Source organism: Tenrec ecaudatus, chromosome 6 (genome assembly GCF_050624435.1).
Source record: "Tenrec ecaudatus isolate mTenEca1 chromosome 6, mTenEca1.hap1, whole genome shotgun sequence".
Taxonomy (NCBI): Eukaryota; Metazoa; Chordata; class Mammalia; order Afrosoricida; family Tenrecidae; genus Tenrec; species Tenrec ecaudatus.
Genome location: NC_134535.1, coordinates 137172761 through 137188630, shown reverse-complemented (window position 1 = coordinate 137188630; position 15870 = coordinate 137172761). Strand labels below are relative to the sequence as shown.

General features: G+C 42.5%; 1 pseudogene; it reads right to left on the bottom strand.

Annotated features, from left to right (window-relative positions):
* Positions 1–4914: 4914 nt before the first annotated feature.
* On the bottom strand, positions 4915–7014 carry LOC142450408 (cyclin-C pseudogene; annotated as a pseudogene).
* Positions 7015–15870: the final 8856 nt, after the last annotated feature.

The following is a 15870-nucleotide window of genomic DNA, read 5'->3' as shown; positions in this document are numbered from 1 at the left end:
CTGCCTGGAAAGTGTGGGAGCTGATTAAGATGGCAAGAGATGAAGAAGGAAGGAATCTACTGGTTACAGATGTGAAAGCACCTGTTAGTGAAGCCTTCTCAGTTTCTTATTGCCTTATCAATGTCATCAGTCCACTAAATGTACTCACTTTCCAAACGCCTATTAACCAATTGTACATACCTTGAGTTCTTTCTAGGAGGCAATGTTAATATTCTCATTTCCGAGTTGAGGCCACAGAAGTTTGGACAATTTCTGGATGTTGTTGTTGCTGGCAGGTGCTCATCAAGTTGGTTCCAACTCATAGCAACCCCCGTGCATACCGGAAGGGAGCATGGCCCCGTCCTGTGTCCCCTTCTCTGGAGGGCACTTGCCTCAAATCTTTAAATTAAAAGCTTCATGTTTTGTCAAATGAAATCATTTCTTCAGTCAATCTCAGAAATCTTTATGTAAAAACGTTGGAAACGCCTTTCACTCAATGTCTAGGGAGGCTGAGTAAGGTGGGAGGGGCTCCAGGACAGATGGTGGGAATCACTCCTGCAGGTGGGTGGTAGGATGGAGAGGCCAGTCTGACTTGCCTCCCTGGTGACTGACCTCAACCAGCAATGGGCAGCTGGACACATGGCATGAAGTGATCTCTGGTCTTCGTGGCGGTGGATGCCAGTAGACCGTCAGGTATGGGAGACCCATGAGAAAATAGGTTACTTTTCTCTTTCTCTCCAAGTTTCTCTGTGATCTCTCTATGCTGCCTGAGCCCGCATGCATACTGACAAAGGCAGACATGTGCACACACATGGCAAAGTAAATAGAGACGCCCACATTCACAGACGTATCCATCCACGTGCAAATAGGCACATATTTGCACATGCATGCCAAAGCAGACACAGACATCCATGAATGCACATGTATTCGTGCAAGCTGATTTTCATGGGGAAAAAAAGATCAGATCTATCACTATCAAGTCCACTCCAACTGAAAGCAACTGTAGAGCACAGAGGAGAACTGCCCCACTGGGTTTCCACAGCTGTCATCTTGTCAGACACAGTCAGCCACCACTTTCTCCTGCAGAGCAGCTGGGGTTTTCCAACTGCCGGCCTTTCACTTAGCAGTCGAGCACTTGCTGGTTTTCATAGGAGTCTGGAAATCAGTTTCATTGCCTGCTAGTCACACCTCCTCTGTGAGTTAGCACAGCCTGGTAAGCTTGGAAGGAGAAAAATCTTCCTTCCAGAGGTAGTTGAGTGGTTTTCCCCTGAGGAAATGGTTCAGAAGATTTCCTTCAAGAAATCAGAACACTCTTGAAGAGAAATTTCCTGCCAAAACATTTACTTGCTTGACAACGAGACAAATGAAGCAGCCCTCTGACTTCCCCCTTGGGTCCTCTTTCTCATCATGACTGCTCTGCTCAGCTACAAGGCTCCAGGTCCTGGGAGCAAGGGTGACCTTCTATTTGGAACCTAACACGGCTCCACTGTGAGTCAGGGAAAGACCTGGAATCTTGAGCATCCTGAAACGGGGCCTGCATAGCAATATCATCTGTCATCAGGCTCATCGTTTCTCTCATTTTTTGTAAGATCATTGAGCCCTTGGAGCCCTGAGAAGTTCTCTCAGCGGAAGCCATCCTCCTCCCATGAATCCAAGAGGGACTGCTTAAAGATTGTTGTCTTCTACTTACAGGAATACCAGCAACCAATTGCCATTGAGTCAACTCGGACTCATATAGAGCCCAAGTGTGTTAGAGAAGTCCGGTCCCTAGAATTTTCCATGGCTGAGGTGAGTTTTTTTCCAGAAGCATATCACCAGGCCCTTCTTGGAAGGCACCTCTGGGTGAACTCAAACCTTTAACCCATAGTTCGCAGCCTAGCTCATGAACAACACCATCCAAGGACGGTACAGTTCCTTGCAAATGGTCACCTGCAGTAGATGAACCAAGGTCAAGTAACTGCCTGAGAAACATCAACCAGAGGAAAGCAGAGTGAACCCCAGGGTTCTTGGGAAGAGGGCCAGAGAGGAAAAAGGAGAAAACAGCTTTCTTGGGACATCAGAAAGGAAAGGACTCCACTTAGTGGATGCCATAGAACAATCCCAAGCCAAGCATGGGTGAGAAACAGACCCCACCCAAACCCAGCGGGCTGGATTCTGTCGCCAAGTGTTGAACACCAGACATGGATATGACAGAGCCGCTAGTCGTCCGTGGAAAGAAACTGTTTGCCCATTGTCTGGTAGTTTTGCAGCATTTGAACAACCAGGCCTCTGCTGCCTCTTCTGGCCTGAAATATAATTGCAGCCATAACCACCCAGCGTTTCAATGGGTAGAACTCCCTGGGGAGGGCTAACTACCCAAATCATTTGGGAGATCATTTTAGAATTGTCCAGGAGATCTTTGGCTGTGTCTATTATATGAACTATGGTGTCTTTTTTTTTTTAAAAAAGAAACTTTTTATTGTAAGGTGGGTTAAGATTTACAGAGAAAATCAGCTTTGCACATAACAATTTATACTCGTTTTTTTATGTGACATTGATGACAATCTCCTGCAATGTAATATCACTCATGCCATTGAAACTCTGCTTCCTGTTTTCATTCACCCTTCTCCCCTAACCTTGCCTGCCTTTTGAATTTGGCCTTGGGCAAATACTGCCTATTAGCTTTTGAATGGTTGATGGTTCTGAGGAATGTGTGCTCCTCAGTGCTATGATTCATTTTGGTGTAGTTGTTCTTATCAGGTGCCATTGAGCCAGTTGCAACCCACATTGACCCTATGCCAAACAGAAAGAATCACTACCTAGCCCTGAATTATTCTCCTAATTGTTCCCAAGCTTGAGCCCCTTGTTTCAGTCACTGTCAATCCATCTCCTTAAGGGGCTTCCTCTCTTTCACTGTCCCTCTACTTCACCTGGCATGATGTCCTTCTCCAGGGACTAGTCTCTCTTAATAACATGACCAAAGTATGTGAGAGGAAGTCTCACCATCCTTGCCTTTAAGGAGCCCTCTGACCATACTTCTTCTAAGACAGATCTGTTTGTTCCCTTGGCAGTCCATGTTACTTTCAATATTCTTCACCAGCACCACAATTCAAACATATCAATTCTTCTTCAGCCTTCCTTATTCAATGTCTGACTTTCACATACTTATGAGGCAATTTAAATTACTATGGCTTGGGTAAGGTGCACCTTAGTCCTCAAAGTAACATCCTTGCTTTTTAGCACTCTACAGACGTATTGTGCACCAAATGTATCCATACGCAATGCATCATTTGATCTCATGATTGCAGCTTCCAAGAGCATTGATTATATACCTCATCAAGACAAAAATCCGTGACAACTTCAACAAATAACAACAAATAAAAAAACAACAAACTTCTCCATTTATCATGGTACCTATTGATCAAGTTGTGAGGATGTGTGTCTTCTTGACATTGAGTTGTAATCCATACTGAGGGCTGCAACCTTTGATTCTCATAAGGTTCACTTTATAAACCTGTCTATTTTTCAGGGGGTGGAATTCAGTTCCAGACCTGAAGGGTGATGAAGGACCATAGTAGTGGGGATCTCACTAGTCTATCTAACCAATAAACCTCATCTTTTATCATTATTATTACTATTGGTAGTAGTAGTATGACTTTCAGTTTTCTGACACATTACTCCCCACTCTATCTAGGATCATGTACCATGATCCCTTTCAGAGCAGCTGTTTGTGATAGGCAGGCACCTTTTAGTTCTTCTGACCTTAGCATCATAGAGGCTGAGGTACGCATAGTCCATTACTGATTTGGACTAATTGTTGCCAGGCATCTTGATTTTATTCACTGTTATTTGCTCCAGACAGGGTCCAATAGTTTATAGTGCCAGCCTAGCCGATAAACACAAGTAGGATTAATCGAAGGGCAGAGGGATAGATGGTTTCGTGAGCCTCGCCTTGCTTGTTCTGTGCCTCAATTTAAAGGGGTACACTACCTGTGGGATGCCTAGCTTGTGGACTGTGTCGCTGTAAGTTGAGGTTCATTTAATCCCACAGGATTGGTATGTTCATCTCTGGAGCTGGGGACCGACAGTTGGTGACAGTTGGTGACTTGCCTTGCTGTTTGCTGCCTGGGTATATATAGCCCAGCTCTCTCTACAGAAAGGGACTGGCAACTGGCGGCTCTCAAGCCTTAAAGGACTGCTAGTGTCTCACTGTTTTATAATTTCACTGTTAGTTTCTTGTGTTATCTATCTGTATATAATTTAGTGGTTCATTTCTTCTATTGTATATCTAGCTTTTTAATATATTTATATATAATTACTAGCAATATGGTTTTCTCTCTCTAGAGAACCCTGTCCAACACATAGGGTGAGACCAAGAACCGACTTTTAGTTTGCTACTCACTAGCTTTTGAAGACCCCAGTCACTTCCCTGATGGATACAGAACATTGTCTTTGTGAGCTAGTTTGTTCCAATTGATCTTGAGGTCTCTCAGAGCTATGTTCCTGATCCCCCATATTTAGGACACGCTCCCTCAAGGGGTTTTGTTATACCTAAGACATTTTCATAACTATGCCTCCTGGATGCACTATTATATTCATGAACATATTTGTAGTATATGCTAATATGTATATAGAACTATTCTCTGGCAAACCTATATTTATTCATGGGGCTAGTCCCATTCTCCTTCCCACAACTGCTCAGATTTTGTGGTTTTTCTATCTATCTATTTATCTCTCTAGCTATCCTTGTATGTTATTGTTATTATTGGAGTATTTTTCTCTGTTGCCTTTAATGCTTGTAGTCTACTGAGAAAGGATAGTGTTTTGATGTTCCAAATGTTTCCTCATTTTCTGGGTTACATGACACAAACCAATAGAAGAAGAGAAAAGAAAAAAATTTAACCCAAGTAATAACACCAACAATAAAACCAATTTAGTCTTTTTTTTTTTGGAGAACTTTCTTTTATTCTTGCAGTTTTATACCAGGAATTCAACATTTAATAATCCATTTTCCACAATGAACCCTTAAATTGTACACTGACATCCTTTAACTCCTTAACTTATTTACCACTCTCCTTCAAGTCTGAAGAAAATTATTAATTCATTGAGTTCCACAGACAGCACAGTCCCACTGAGATGACATTGAGCCTGAACTCCTCCACTCATATCAGAATTAAGAACAGCCAGTATCAAACTGGCCCGAAACCTGATTGTGTTCTTGGCTCAGGATATCTATAGTAAATTTGTGAAGTCACACTAAAACAGAAAAATTAAGTAAGGGATGTATGTATTATAAAATTTTTTTCACAGTACAGTAAAAATTAACATTGAAAGTTTACCAAATTTTAACCATATAATCGGTGTTTTAGCCAATTAAAAAATTTTAAATGCTTGATTAACTGTGACTCAATTGCAAATAACTTCATGTAGGATCTTTTTTTTTCTTTTAAAGTTTGCCCAGCCTTTTAAAATGTTTACAGAATTAATATAACTTTTAAAACATCAAAATATGCTTGCTGTACATATTGCACTTTTCTGCTAGAACTGGGCTAGAGTCTTCCCTGGCAAGACACCAAAACTATTGAATAAAATATACTTTTAAATCAATAGGTACTTGATTATTTTCCCTGAAATCATCAACATCATTACCAAAATCTTCCAGGATTTTGTAAGATTTGATTCCTTAAATACAGCTTTAAAATTAAGTTAAAGAGGGAAAAAAGCCCTCAGATGTTTGACTTTTATTGTCCTTGTTCTGGTCCTTCAGTGACCAAAGAGGATTTAAAACAAATTGTGTTCATGTTTCCTGACTTAATAAAAAGCTACAAATCCAAATTTTAAAATTATATTATTCAACTTAAAAATTATACTAATCAAAGAGCTATAAATCTTGATATGTCTATGTCTGTCTATCTGCAGGTTCCTTAGAAACTTTCAAAATTTTTATAATTAAGAGGTTTTAATCAATGATGCAGTAAAATCAAACCAGGTAAGGAAAATTATTTTGCAAAAATAAAATCACTTCCCAAAATGCTTGACAGAAACCAACTATTCATTTTCATTTGTGTTCCATTGAAGACATTACTGAAATCTGTCCAATGGTTTATTTCCAAGTGGTCCACTATGAAAATCTTCGGAATGTTCTAAGACTGGCTGTAGCTAGAGTTCTGACTTCCATTTGGACCCTGCTCTCCTTCACTGTTTGGAGGTGGTTTTGGTTTGGGCATCTTACTAAGAATAGTTGCCATCTCTTTTCTCTCATCAAAATTCTTCCACTGTTCATAGAGTTTTAAAATGACCCTGATTATTTCCAAAATCTTTTCCATGTCCACAGAAAGCTCAGCAAACCATTGTCTGGCATCTTTCTGCTGTACAACACAGGCCACATGTAGGCAAGCTAAAGCTATCATGAAAGGAGGGTACAGTAGGCAAAGCTCCGTTCGATAGGTATCATTCACTATCCTCCATGCCAGGGGAAGCAACATGTCTTCTTGGCCCATGTCCTGCACATACTGGAGCAAAGGTCTATAAGGATGATACACTATCAAGCAACAATCCATTAGTTCTAAAAGATAAAATTCACATTCTAATACATGATTCATCCTATAAGGAAACTCCTTTGGAAAGGCATATGAAAATCTAGTTTTTAATACAGAAGTAGCAGCAGCAATCAACCTTGTATTTGAGACTACTCCAAATTCCTCTACTTTGGATGCCAAAAACACACAAGTAGGGGCCATTAATATGGGATCTATACTTTTCAGAGAATACCTGGCATAGAATCTCTTGAAATAGACTGTAGCAGTGGCAATAACTTGCTGTCTTAATTTAAGATGTTCAACTAATGCCTGAATAACATTTGTAAAAAATATTTGTAGTTTCCAATACTCTTCTTCTGAGAGAAATTTTAAGTCCTTTTGGCGCTCCTTCAGAAGGTCTTGTTTATCCAAAATCCATTGCAAATAGTGGGAGCTCTGCCAAAAGTTCCCTGCCATGGAACACAGCTTGTCCTGATGAAGAAGCACCAGCCGGCGGAGCGACCCGCGGAGCGACCATAGACCCAGCCCGCTCGGTACCCGAGCTCCGTGACTGCAACCAGCTCCACTCCGCTCCGCGGCGGCAACCCCAATTTAGTCTTTTGGTTAAGAATTACTCAGACTTCCCCACTCCTAGGCTAACCCTTGAAAGAAAAAGAATGAGATAAAAGACCATAGGGAGGAAGAAAGGAGAGTGAGAGGCAAGGGAATAAAGAAAGAAGGTGGCAGGGTTGTGTGAACAATTAATGTGGACCTTCTTTGATGTGTATTAAAAATAATATTGACTGGTTTTTTCAATACTCACCAAAAATTATTTATATCAATCAAGAAAACCTCACTACTCTGGAATCAATTATGACATATAGCAACCCTTTGGACAGAGTATAGAACTGCCCCTGTGGGTTTCCAAGGCTGTAAATCGTTACAGGAGTAGAAAATCTCATATTTCTCTTGGGGAGTGGGGGTGGGGTGGGGGGAGTTTCGAACTTCTGATCTTGCAGTTAGAAGTCCAACTCATAATCTACTTCACCAACAGGGCTCCTCCTTTCATCATTAATCTAGACTGTTTGACCTTCTTGGCTTACTGGGTTTTATTTTCTCGCTTTGGAAGATATGGTACCAAAATACACACCATTTCCTAGCCCCCCAAAAAATCAAAAGTAAGCACAAAAAAAAAAAAGGAAAAACTAGCAACCCAATCCAAACCAACTAACCTATTTAGCCATATAGATAAAGGATACTAGTAGCCAACCTCTGTGTTGGGGGCAATAGGGATGGATGGGGACTGTGGTTAACAGGCACATGTCAGCTCATCCACAGGGGACATTCAAATTCTAGCTCCAGACTGTTGTTGCCTTGGGGAAATGCAAGGATTTTAAGGCCTGATTTTCTGTTTGTAACTGAGATGCTGAGAATATAAAATTCGATGTGAAATCGTCAACTTTTCAAATATTGGATCACATTAGTTAAAACCACTTTTCAGGCTGCTCATCATCATACTAGCACATCATTAGGCTAAAATCATATCAAAGACATCTGGTTTGTCCCCTGTGCCCTTTAAGGACAACTGAAACATAAGGACGGGAATGTGACATTCATTCTTCCTCTAGACCCTCACCCTTTGCCTCCATTGGCTGGCGTTCATAGAAGAGGCAGACGGTTTTGTTCAACTTCAGCATAATCAGAGTCCTGAGAGTTAAACACAATACATATATAATTTCATACTAGTCGTTTTAATATTAGCCCAAACAAAACCAACAAAAACCCAACCCGTTGCTGTTATGTTGGTTCTGGCTCCTGAGGACCCCCTAGGTGCCAGGGAGAAACTACACATCACAGGTTTTTCAAGCCTGTGGGCTTCTAGAAGCAGGCCATTATTTATTTCTTCTGAGGGGTGCAACTGCCCACCACTTGATACGTTGAGTCCTTAACCATTTGTGCCACCCAGGGTCTCCCAGTCTTCGTATGTGACCCCCAAATTCCTTGACAGGCTACCTATAGGAAGGTAGAGTCTATGCCCTTTCCCCTTAAATTGGGATGTTTCATGACCTCTGTGACCAATAGATTATGGAGAAGATGACACTGTGACATCTAGTTTGGGCAACCCCCTTCCCTCCCCCAAAGTGCTTCACAGCTTCTGAAAAATCCCTTCAAAGTCTTCTTCTTGAGTGCTCACCCTCAGAATGTCCAGCCTCCACGTGCTACCTCTCAGGACACTTCTCTGCACCCGGACACTATGCTGAAAGAAGCCTGAGCCACCTGGAAAGGCCACGTGGAGACACTCCAACCAACAACCCAGCTAAGCACCCAGCTAACGGCCAGCTTCAGCTGCCAGCACTCTGAGTGCACGTGTACGCACTGGAGTCACCAGAGGCCCCTGCCCCAGTTCCCATGTGACTGCCAACTCATGGGAGACTCCAAGCACGACCCAGTGGCCTCCCAGAAACCACACGATGATGGTCCTTGTTTGAAGCCACTGCGTTTGGCCGAGGGGGCGTTTCTTGCCCAGCCACAGGGATGAGAACCTGCATCTCAACAACATGCAGGTGTGTGAGGGGGCCGTCTCTTGAGCAAGGCAGCCTCCCTTCTTGTCAACTCCTGGGGATTTTTGTTGTTCTTGCCACTGCTGCCCCAATTCCCCAGGAGCTAGAGGAAGGCAGGCAGCAGGCCTCAGGTGGCCAGGAGGCAGGAGCCTCTGTGGGATGCAGTTACAATGGGAGATATAACCTTAAAGGCAGGAGCCTGACTTTACCTTTGCCTCCTGGAGATTTCGGGTGCAGAACACCTGTCAAATCCCATCATCTGTCCAACCCTGATCATATGTCTGTCTTATGTTTGCACACAGGACGCAGACTTGTGAACACCCAAAGAACAGGGTCTGGCGCCAAAAAACCAGCGCCAAAAGGAACTGATGTTTCTCCAGCAATGGGGAGGGGTGGGATGAGAGGAAGAAAGGAGTACAAATCACTGGATGAAAACAAGGTGGGGAAAGGAAGGAGGAAAGGGAGAGAGTGAAGGAGGGAGACTGGGAGGCTGAAGGGAAAAGGCAGGGAAGGAAAGGAGAAAGGTGGGGGTGGGGAGAGAAGAGCGAAGAAGAAATGGAGGAGTGTGGGAGGGAAGATGGAAGGTGAAGGCAGGCAGGAAGACGTGAGCAAAGGGAGGGAAGGAAGAAAAGAGAAAGAGAAGGGCAAGAAGAAGAAAGGAAGGTAGGGAAGAAAGGAAGAAAACGAGAAACCTAATGTCAATGGCACCCTCTATGTTTTTATTTCCTGTTTTTCTGAGGTAGCCTCTTCAGCAGAAGCAAATGGGCTGAATCGCCTCAAACTCCACCTAGGTAGAAAGCACGGGTTTCATTTCGCCAGGGCCTGTGAAAATGTTTGAACTGAGCAGCATTAACATGGAGACAGCGATTACCCCACGTGGCTGTTGCGCTCTGATGATACCAAGGCAACGGGAATGGGGGCTCATTATTTCACCAGGTGACAAAAAAAATTGTATTTTGACGTTTCACCCTGAACGTGGGGAAGGGGGGCGTGGGGGAGGAATCAGGGGCCCTTTGTGGAGTCTCCTCTTGCCATTGTGATGCCCCTTGGCCTGCCAACAACCTGAGGTCCTGCACTCTGCCAGTGAGGGGCTTGGCTGCAGGCCCTAGCCCAGCATTTCTTATCAGATTTACTGTGACAAGTGATGGGAGAAAAGCAAGATGCTGTTAACAGCGCATCCGTTCAGACCCTGCTATTTAGAAATTTGGATTTATATTTTGTCAGAGAGAAGTAGCACTGATGTTAATCTTTGCACTACCCTTGGAAAAAAAGCATTCATAATCTTAAAACAATAATCCATAGCATTTGTGGAGCTCTGAGAACCAAGGGATGGTCACAAGCATTTTTAGACAGATGTCTCATTTCATCTTCAAAGCAACCCAGTGAGGAATAAGAAAAGTTGGCTTATGACTTCCCTTTTTGGAAAGTGAGTCTTTGGAAGCACAGAGAGGTCCAAGGTCACATAGTCAATAAGTTAGAGAGCCTGGATTTGAACCTGAGCGGTCTGCTGCCAGAGGTACATTTTTTGCTTGTGTTTATTAAGGCAACTTGCAGCCCTGGCAAGGATTCAGATAGAATTGAGGATCATTTTTTTTAACAATTTATTAGGGGCTCATACAACTCTTATCACAGTTCATACATATACATACATCAATTGTATAAAGCACATCTGTGCAGTCTTTGCCCTAATCATTTTTTTTCTCCTCTTTTCTTTTCTTGCATTTTAATACGGACTCATACAACTCTTATCACAATCCACCCATATTCATACATCAATTGTATAAAGCACATCCATACATTCCCTACCCCAATCATTCTCAAAGCATTTGCTCTCCACTTAAGCCCTTTGCATCAGGTCCTCTTTTTTTCCCCCTCCCACCCCTTCCCACCTCCCTCATGTGCCCTTGGTAATTTATACATCGTTATTTTGTCATATCTTGCCCTATCCGGGGTCTCCCTTCCCCGGTTCTCTGCTGTCCCTCTCCCAGGGAAGAGGTCACATGTGGATCCTTGTAATCAGTTCCCCCTTTCCAACCCACTCACCCTCCACTCTCCCAGCATCGCCCCTCACACCCTTGGTCCTGAAGGTATCGTCCACCCTGGATTCCCTGTACCTCCAGCCCTCATATGTACCAGTATACAGCCTCTGCCCTATCCAGCCCTAACAGTGCTTCTCTCTATCCTTGTGGAGCCCTGGTGATGGGCTGGGCTGCTAAGTAGTAGGTTAAACAGGCTTTCCCCTCCTGTGAAAAGTTACACTCTCGGGAAACTCACGGGTTGCTCTGAATCAAGGTCAACTCAATGGCAGTGAGTTTGGCTTTTTAATGTCTCTCCCTGTTGTTGGTGTTGTTGTTGTTGTTGTTGTTAGTTTGCCATCCAGTTGGTTCTGGTCCATGGCAAACCTATTCACAGCAGAATGTAACAATAACAGCTCCTCCTCCATCCACCCAAGTGTTCCTATGCTCAGTCCTCTTGTTGTAGTCACTGTGTCAATCCAGCTCTTCAAGGGCCTTCACCCTTTTTTCACAGCCCTTCCATTTTTCTAAGCATGATGCCTCTCCAGGGACTGGTCTCCACTGACAACATGTCCAAAGTCTCACCATCCTTACTTCTAATGGGAATTCTTGCCGTACTTCCAAGACAGATTTTGTTTGTTCTTTTGGCAGTCCATGGTACTGTCAATATTCTTTGCCAGTACCATGGTTCAAATTCATAGTTTACCTGGGTCTTCTTCACTCAATGGCAAGCTTTTCACATGCAGATGAGGCAAATGAAAATACCATGGTTTGGATCAGGTGCACTTCCTGCTTAAAGTAACATCCTAACTTTTCAACATTCTAAAGAGCTCTTATGCAGCAGATCTACCCAGTGCAATGTATCTTTTCATCTCTTGACTGCTGCTTCCAGGAGCATTGCTTGTGGATCCAGACAAGACAAAATCCCTGACAACTTCAAGTTTTTCTCGATTTATCATCATGTTACCTATTGGTTCAGTTGTGAGGACTTTGGTTTTCTTTGTGTTGAGTTGTATCCCACATTGAAGTCTGCAATCCTTGATCTTCACCAGCAAGTGCTTCAAGTCCCCCATCCTTGTCAGCAAGCCAAACTGTGTCGTCTGCATATAGCAGGTTGTTAATAATATTTCCTCCAAATCTGATTCTGTGTTCTTCTTCATATAATTTGGCTTCTCTGATTATTTGCTCACCATACAGATTGAAAAAGTATAATAAGTGGGTGTAACCTGGATGCACACCTTTCTTGATTCTTAAACCATGCAATCTACCCTTGTTCTATTTTTGCTACTGCTTCTTAATCCATGTACAAGTTTCACATGAGCAAGACAAAGTGTTCTGGAATTCCCTTCTCAAAACTATCCATGTTTTGTTATGATCCACACAGTCAGATACCTTGGGTGTTAATAAAACATAAATAAACATCTTTTGGGTATTCACTGCTTTCAGGCAAGATCCATCTGATATCTGATATCCTTTGTTCCACATCCTCTTCTGAATCTGGCTTAAATCTCTGGGAAACCAAACTCACTGCCTTGTAGTTGATGACAACTCATCCTGACCCTATAGTATAGGGTAGAACTAACTGCCCCTGTGAGTTTCTGAGACTGTAACTCATTATGGGAGTAGAAAACCTTGCCTTTCTCCCACGGAGTGACTGGTGGTTTTGAACTGCTGACCTTGGGGTTTGCAATCCAACCTGTAACCACTGTGCCACGATGGCTCTTGAATGCTGAATATGGTAACTTTCTGTCAATGAATTAATGCAACTGTTGTTGTATTAGCTTCAGTGCAATTTGACTCACATGTGATGCCAATGATAGGGGTACATAATTCGACCATTCCGTTTGTCTCCCTTCTTTGGTATGTATACACATATGGATCTCTTCCAGTCCGTTAGCCAAGTAGCTGTATTCCAAATTTCCTGACATAGATGAGTGAGTGCTGCCAGTGCTTTATCGGCTTGTGGAAACATTTCAATAGATATCCCAGCAATTCCTGGCATCTTGTTTTGGGCTAGTGCTTTCCATGCATTTTGGATTTCTTCTTTCCTGACCATTGGTTCTTGCTCATATGTTACCTCCTGAAATGGTTGAATGTTGGTCTATTCTTTTTGATACAGTGACTCCATATTGTTTCCATCTTCCTCAGATGTTTCCTTCATCATTCAATATTTTTCCCATAGAATTTTTTAATATTGCACCTCGAGACTTGACATTTTTCTTCAGTTCTTTCAGTTTAAGATATGCTGAATATGATCTGTTTTGGTTTTCTAACTCTAGGCCTTTGCACATTTTGTGATAATATTTTACTTTGTATTCTCGAGTTGTCCTTTGAAATTTTCTTTTTAGCTCTTTACTTCATCATTTCTTCCATTTGCCTTAGCTACTCTCTGATTAAGAGTAAGTTTCAGAGTCTCTTCTGACATGCACTTGTATCTTTTCTTTCCTTTTTTTTTTTAAATGACACTGTGCTTTATTCAGAGATGTTCTCAAAATTTGGTGGGTTATTATCAAGGTTGTATATTGACTCTCGTGTACTTGTTTGCATTTTCTCTAACTTCAACTTGAGCTCACATATGAACAATTGCTGATCTGTTCCACAATCAGCCCCTGGACTGGTTTCAGTTGCTGATATTGAGCTTCTTTTATTGTTTCTTCCCACAGGTGTAGTCAATTTGATTTCTGTGTATTCCATCTGGAGAAGTCCACATTTATGGTCACCTTTTTTGTTGTTGATCATATGTTTGAAGAAATCATTAATCATGCAAAATTCTAACATACAATCAAGATAAATTGGTAATTATTGGTGATTGGAGTGCAAATGTAGGAATCAAAGAGGAAAGAACAGAAGTTGGAAAACATAGTATATGCTATCAGCAATTTATTGGTCTTGCAAACTCTGTCATGCGATCTCCAGCTAGGTTTCTATCACCAAGACCATATTTTTCAACTACTGATCCTTCCTCTTTGTTTTCAACTTTTGCATTCCAATAGCATTTTGATAGCAAGTCTGACAAATTTGGGACTGAATATGGTGGTAGAATTATTCAATTTCTGTGTCACCAGCTTTGGGTGGTTGGTGCATAAATTTGAACAATAGTTGTATTGATTGGTTCTCCTTGAAGGGGGCTACATAGCATCCTATCAAAGATAGCATTGTACATTAAAATAGATCTTAAAATGTCCTTTTGATGATGAATGCAATGTTGTTTCTCTTGATTGTGTCATTTCCAGCAGAGTAAACCATAAGATTTTCTGTTTCAAAATGGTCAATATCAGTCCATTTCCGCTAACTAATGCTTACAATATCAATCTTTATGTATTCCATTTCATTTTTAATGACTTCCAATGTCCCTAGATTCATATTTCATACATCCCAAGTTTCAATTATTAATGACGATTTGAACTGTTTCTCCTCATTTTGAGTTGTGCCCCATCAGCAAATGAAGGTCCTGATAGCTATACTCGATTTGCATCATTATGGTCGACTTGCCTATGAAAAGCCAGCTCTTCCTCTTCCTCAGCCGTATTTTGAATACTTTCCAAGTTGAAGTGCTCATCATCTGGCACACGTTCTGACAATGTTCTTCTGTTGTTCATGGGGGGTCTAGTAACTGACAGTGTTGCTGCTATCCATAGGGTTTTCAATGGCTCATTCTTCCCATGCGGGCAGCCAATTCCTTCTTCATTGTCTGTTCTTTGTCTGGAAGCTCTTTGGGTGACCCTGCTGGTATATGAAATGCCAATCACATAGCTCCCAGTATCTCACAAAACAAAAGTCACCACAGTACCACAAAATGCCAGACAAGTGATGGACCTCTATTCTTAGTGAGACGTGGCCTGGTGGGAGGAGTGGGCCCTTAGTTGGTTCTGATCCACTTACTGGAACAAATACTGTTAGTTCTTATTTTGTAAATGTGAAATGCATAAAAGAGACCCCCCAAAATATCCTCCAATTCAGACTTTCTGCCTTTTAAAAGAGGATAACCCACTCTGATTCAAAGTAATTGAGGTGTTTTGTTTTCCCCTCCCTCTGAGGCTACAGAGACTAGACTAATCACAGCTGAGGTGGAGCGACTGAAATGACTTAAAGCACCAGCTAGACTGGCTGTCAGAAGCAGCTACAGTCAACAGCTACAGACTGACAGAGCTGCTCAGCCAAGAGCTGAGGGTTCTCAACTCCCACTTCTACTGATGGGCACAGCCAGTGGCTTCTGGGAGTTGACTGGAACCCAGCAGCCAGCTGTGAGGAGCAAGCTAATTCATCTCAGCCTGGCCCAGGTCATCAAGTCACTGAAGGAGTATTGGGAAAGAGGGAAGAAATTTGGGGTCCCACATTTGGCCACAGACAAAAGTTGTTCTGTGTTTAGACAGTAGTTCTGGGCCTGAGTTTGGGGCAGGTGTGATGAAGGAAAGTCGGCTCCCTCCCTGCATCTGGGAACAGATGGTGGGGCTGCCCTGGAAACAGCAGGCCAGTCAGGTGGAGCAAAAAAGGCTTGGACTCTAAAGCCCTGGCAGGGCAACTGAAGCTACCTCGACTGTTTTTTCTTAACCCAATGGCTCCCGCTACCCTCACCACCCCCAACTAGGTAAAAGGGAAGAAAGATGCATTTTCTTTACAGAGGCAACTTTCTAGAAAGGAGACCAGCCCACCAGCTGTGAAAGGTCCCCTTAAACCATTTTACTTTGAGCAGGAGGAAGAAATGTTGAGATTCCCAGAGCCACGTGGAATTGTGGATCCTCTAGTTTAGGTTCCAGTGATGCCAGATCGATTTTTCTAGAGAAAGTCAAAATTCCTGTTTTCTTAAAAAGCTCCTGA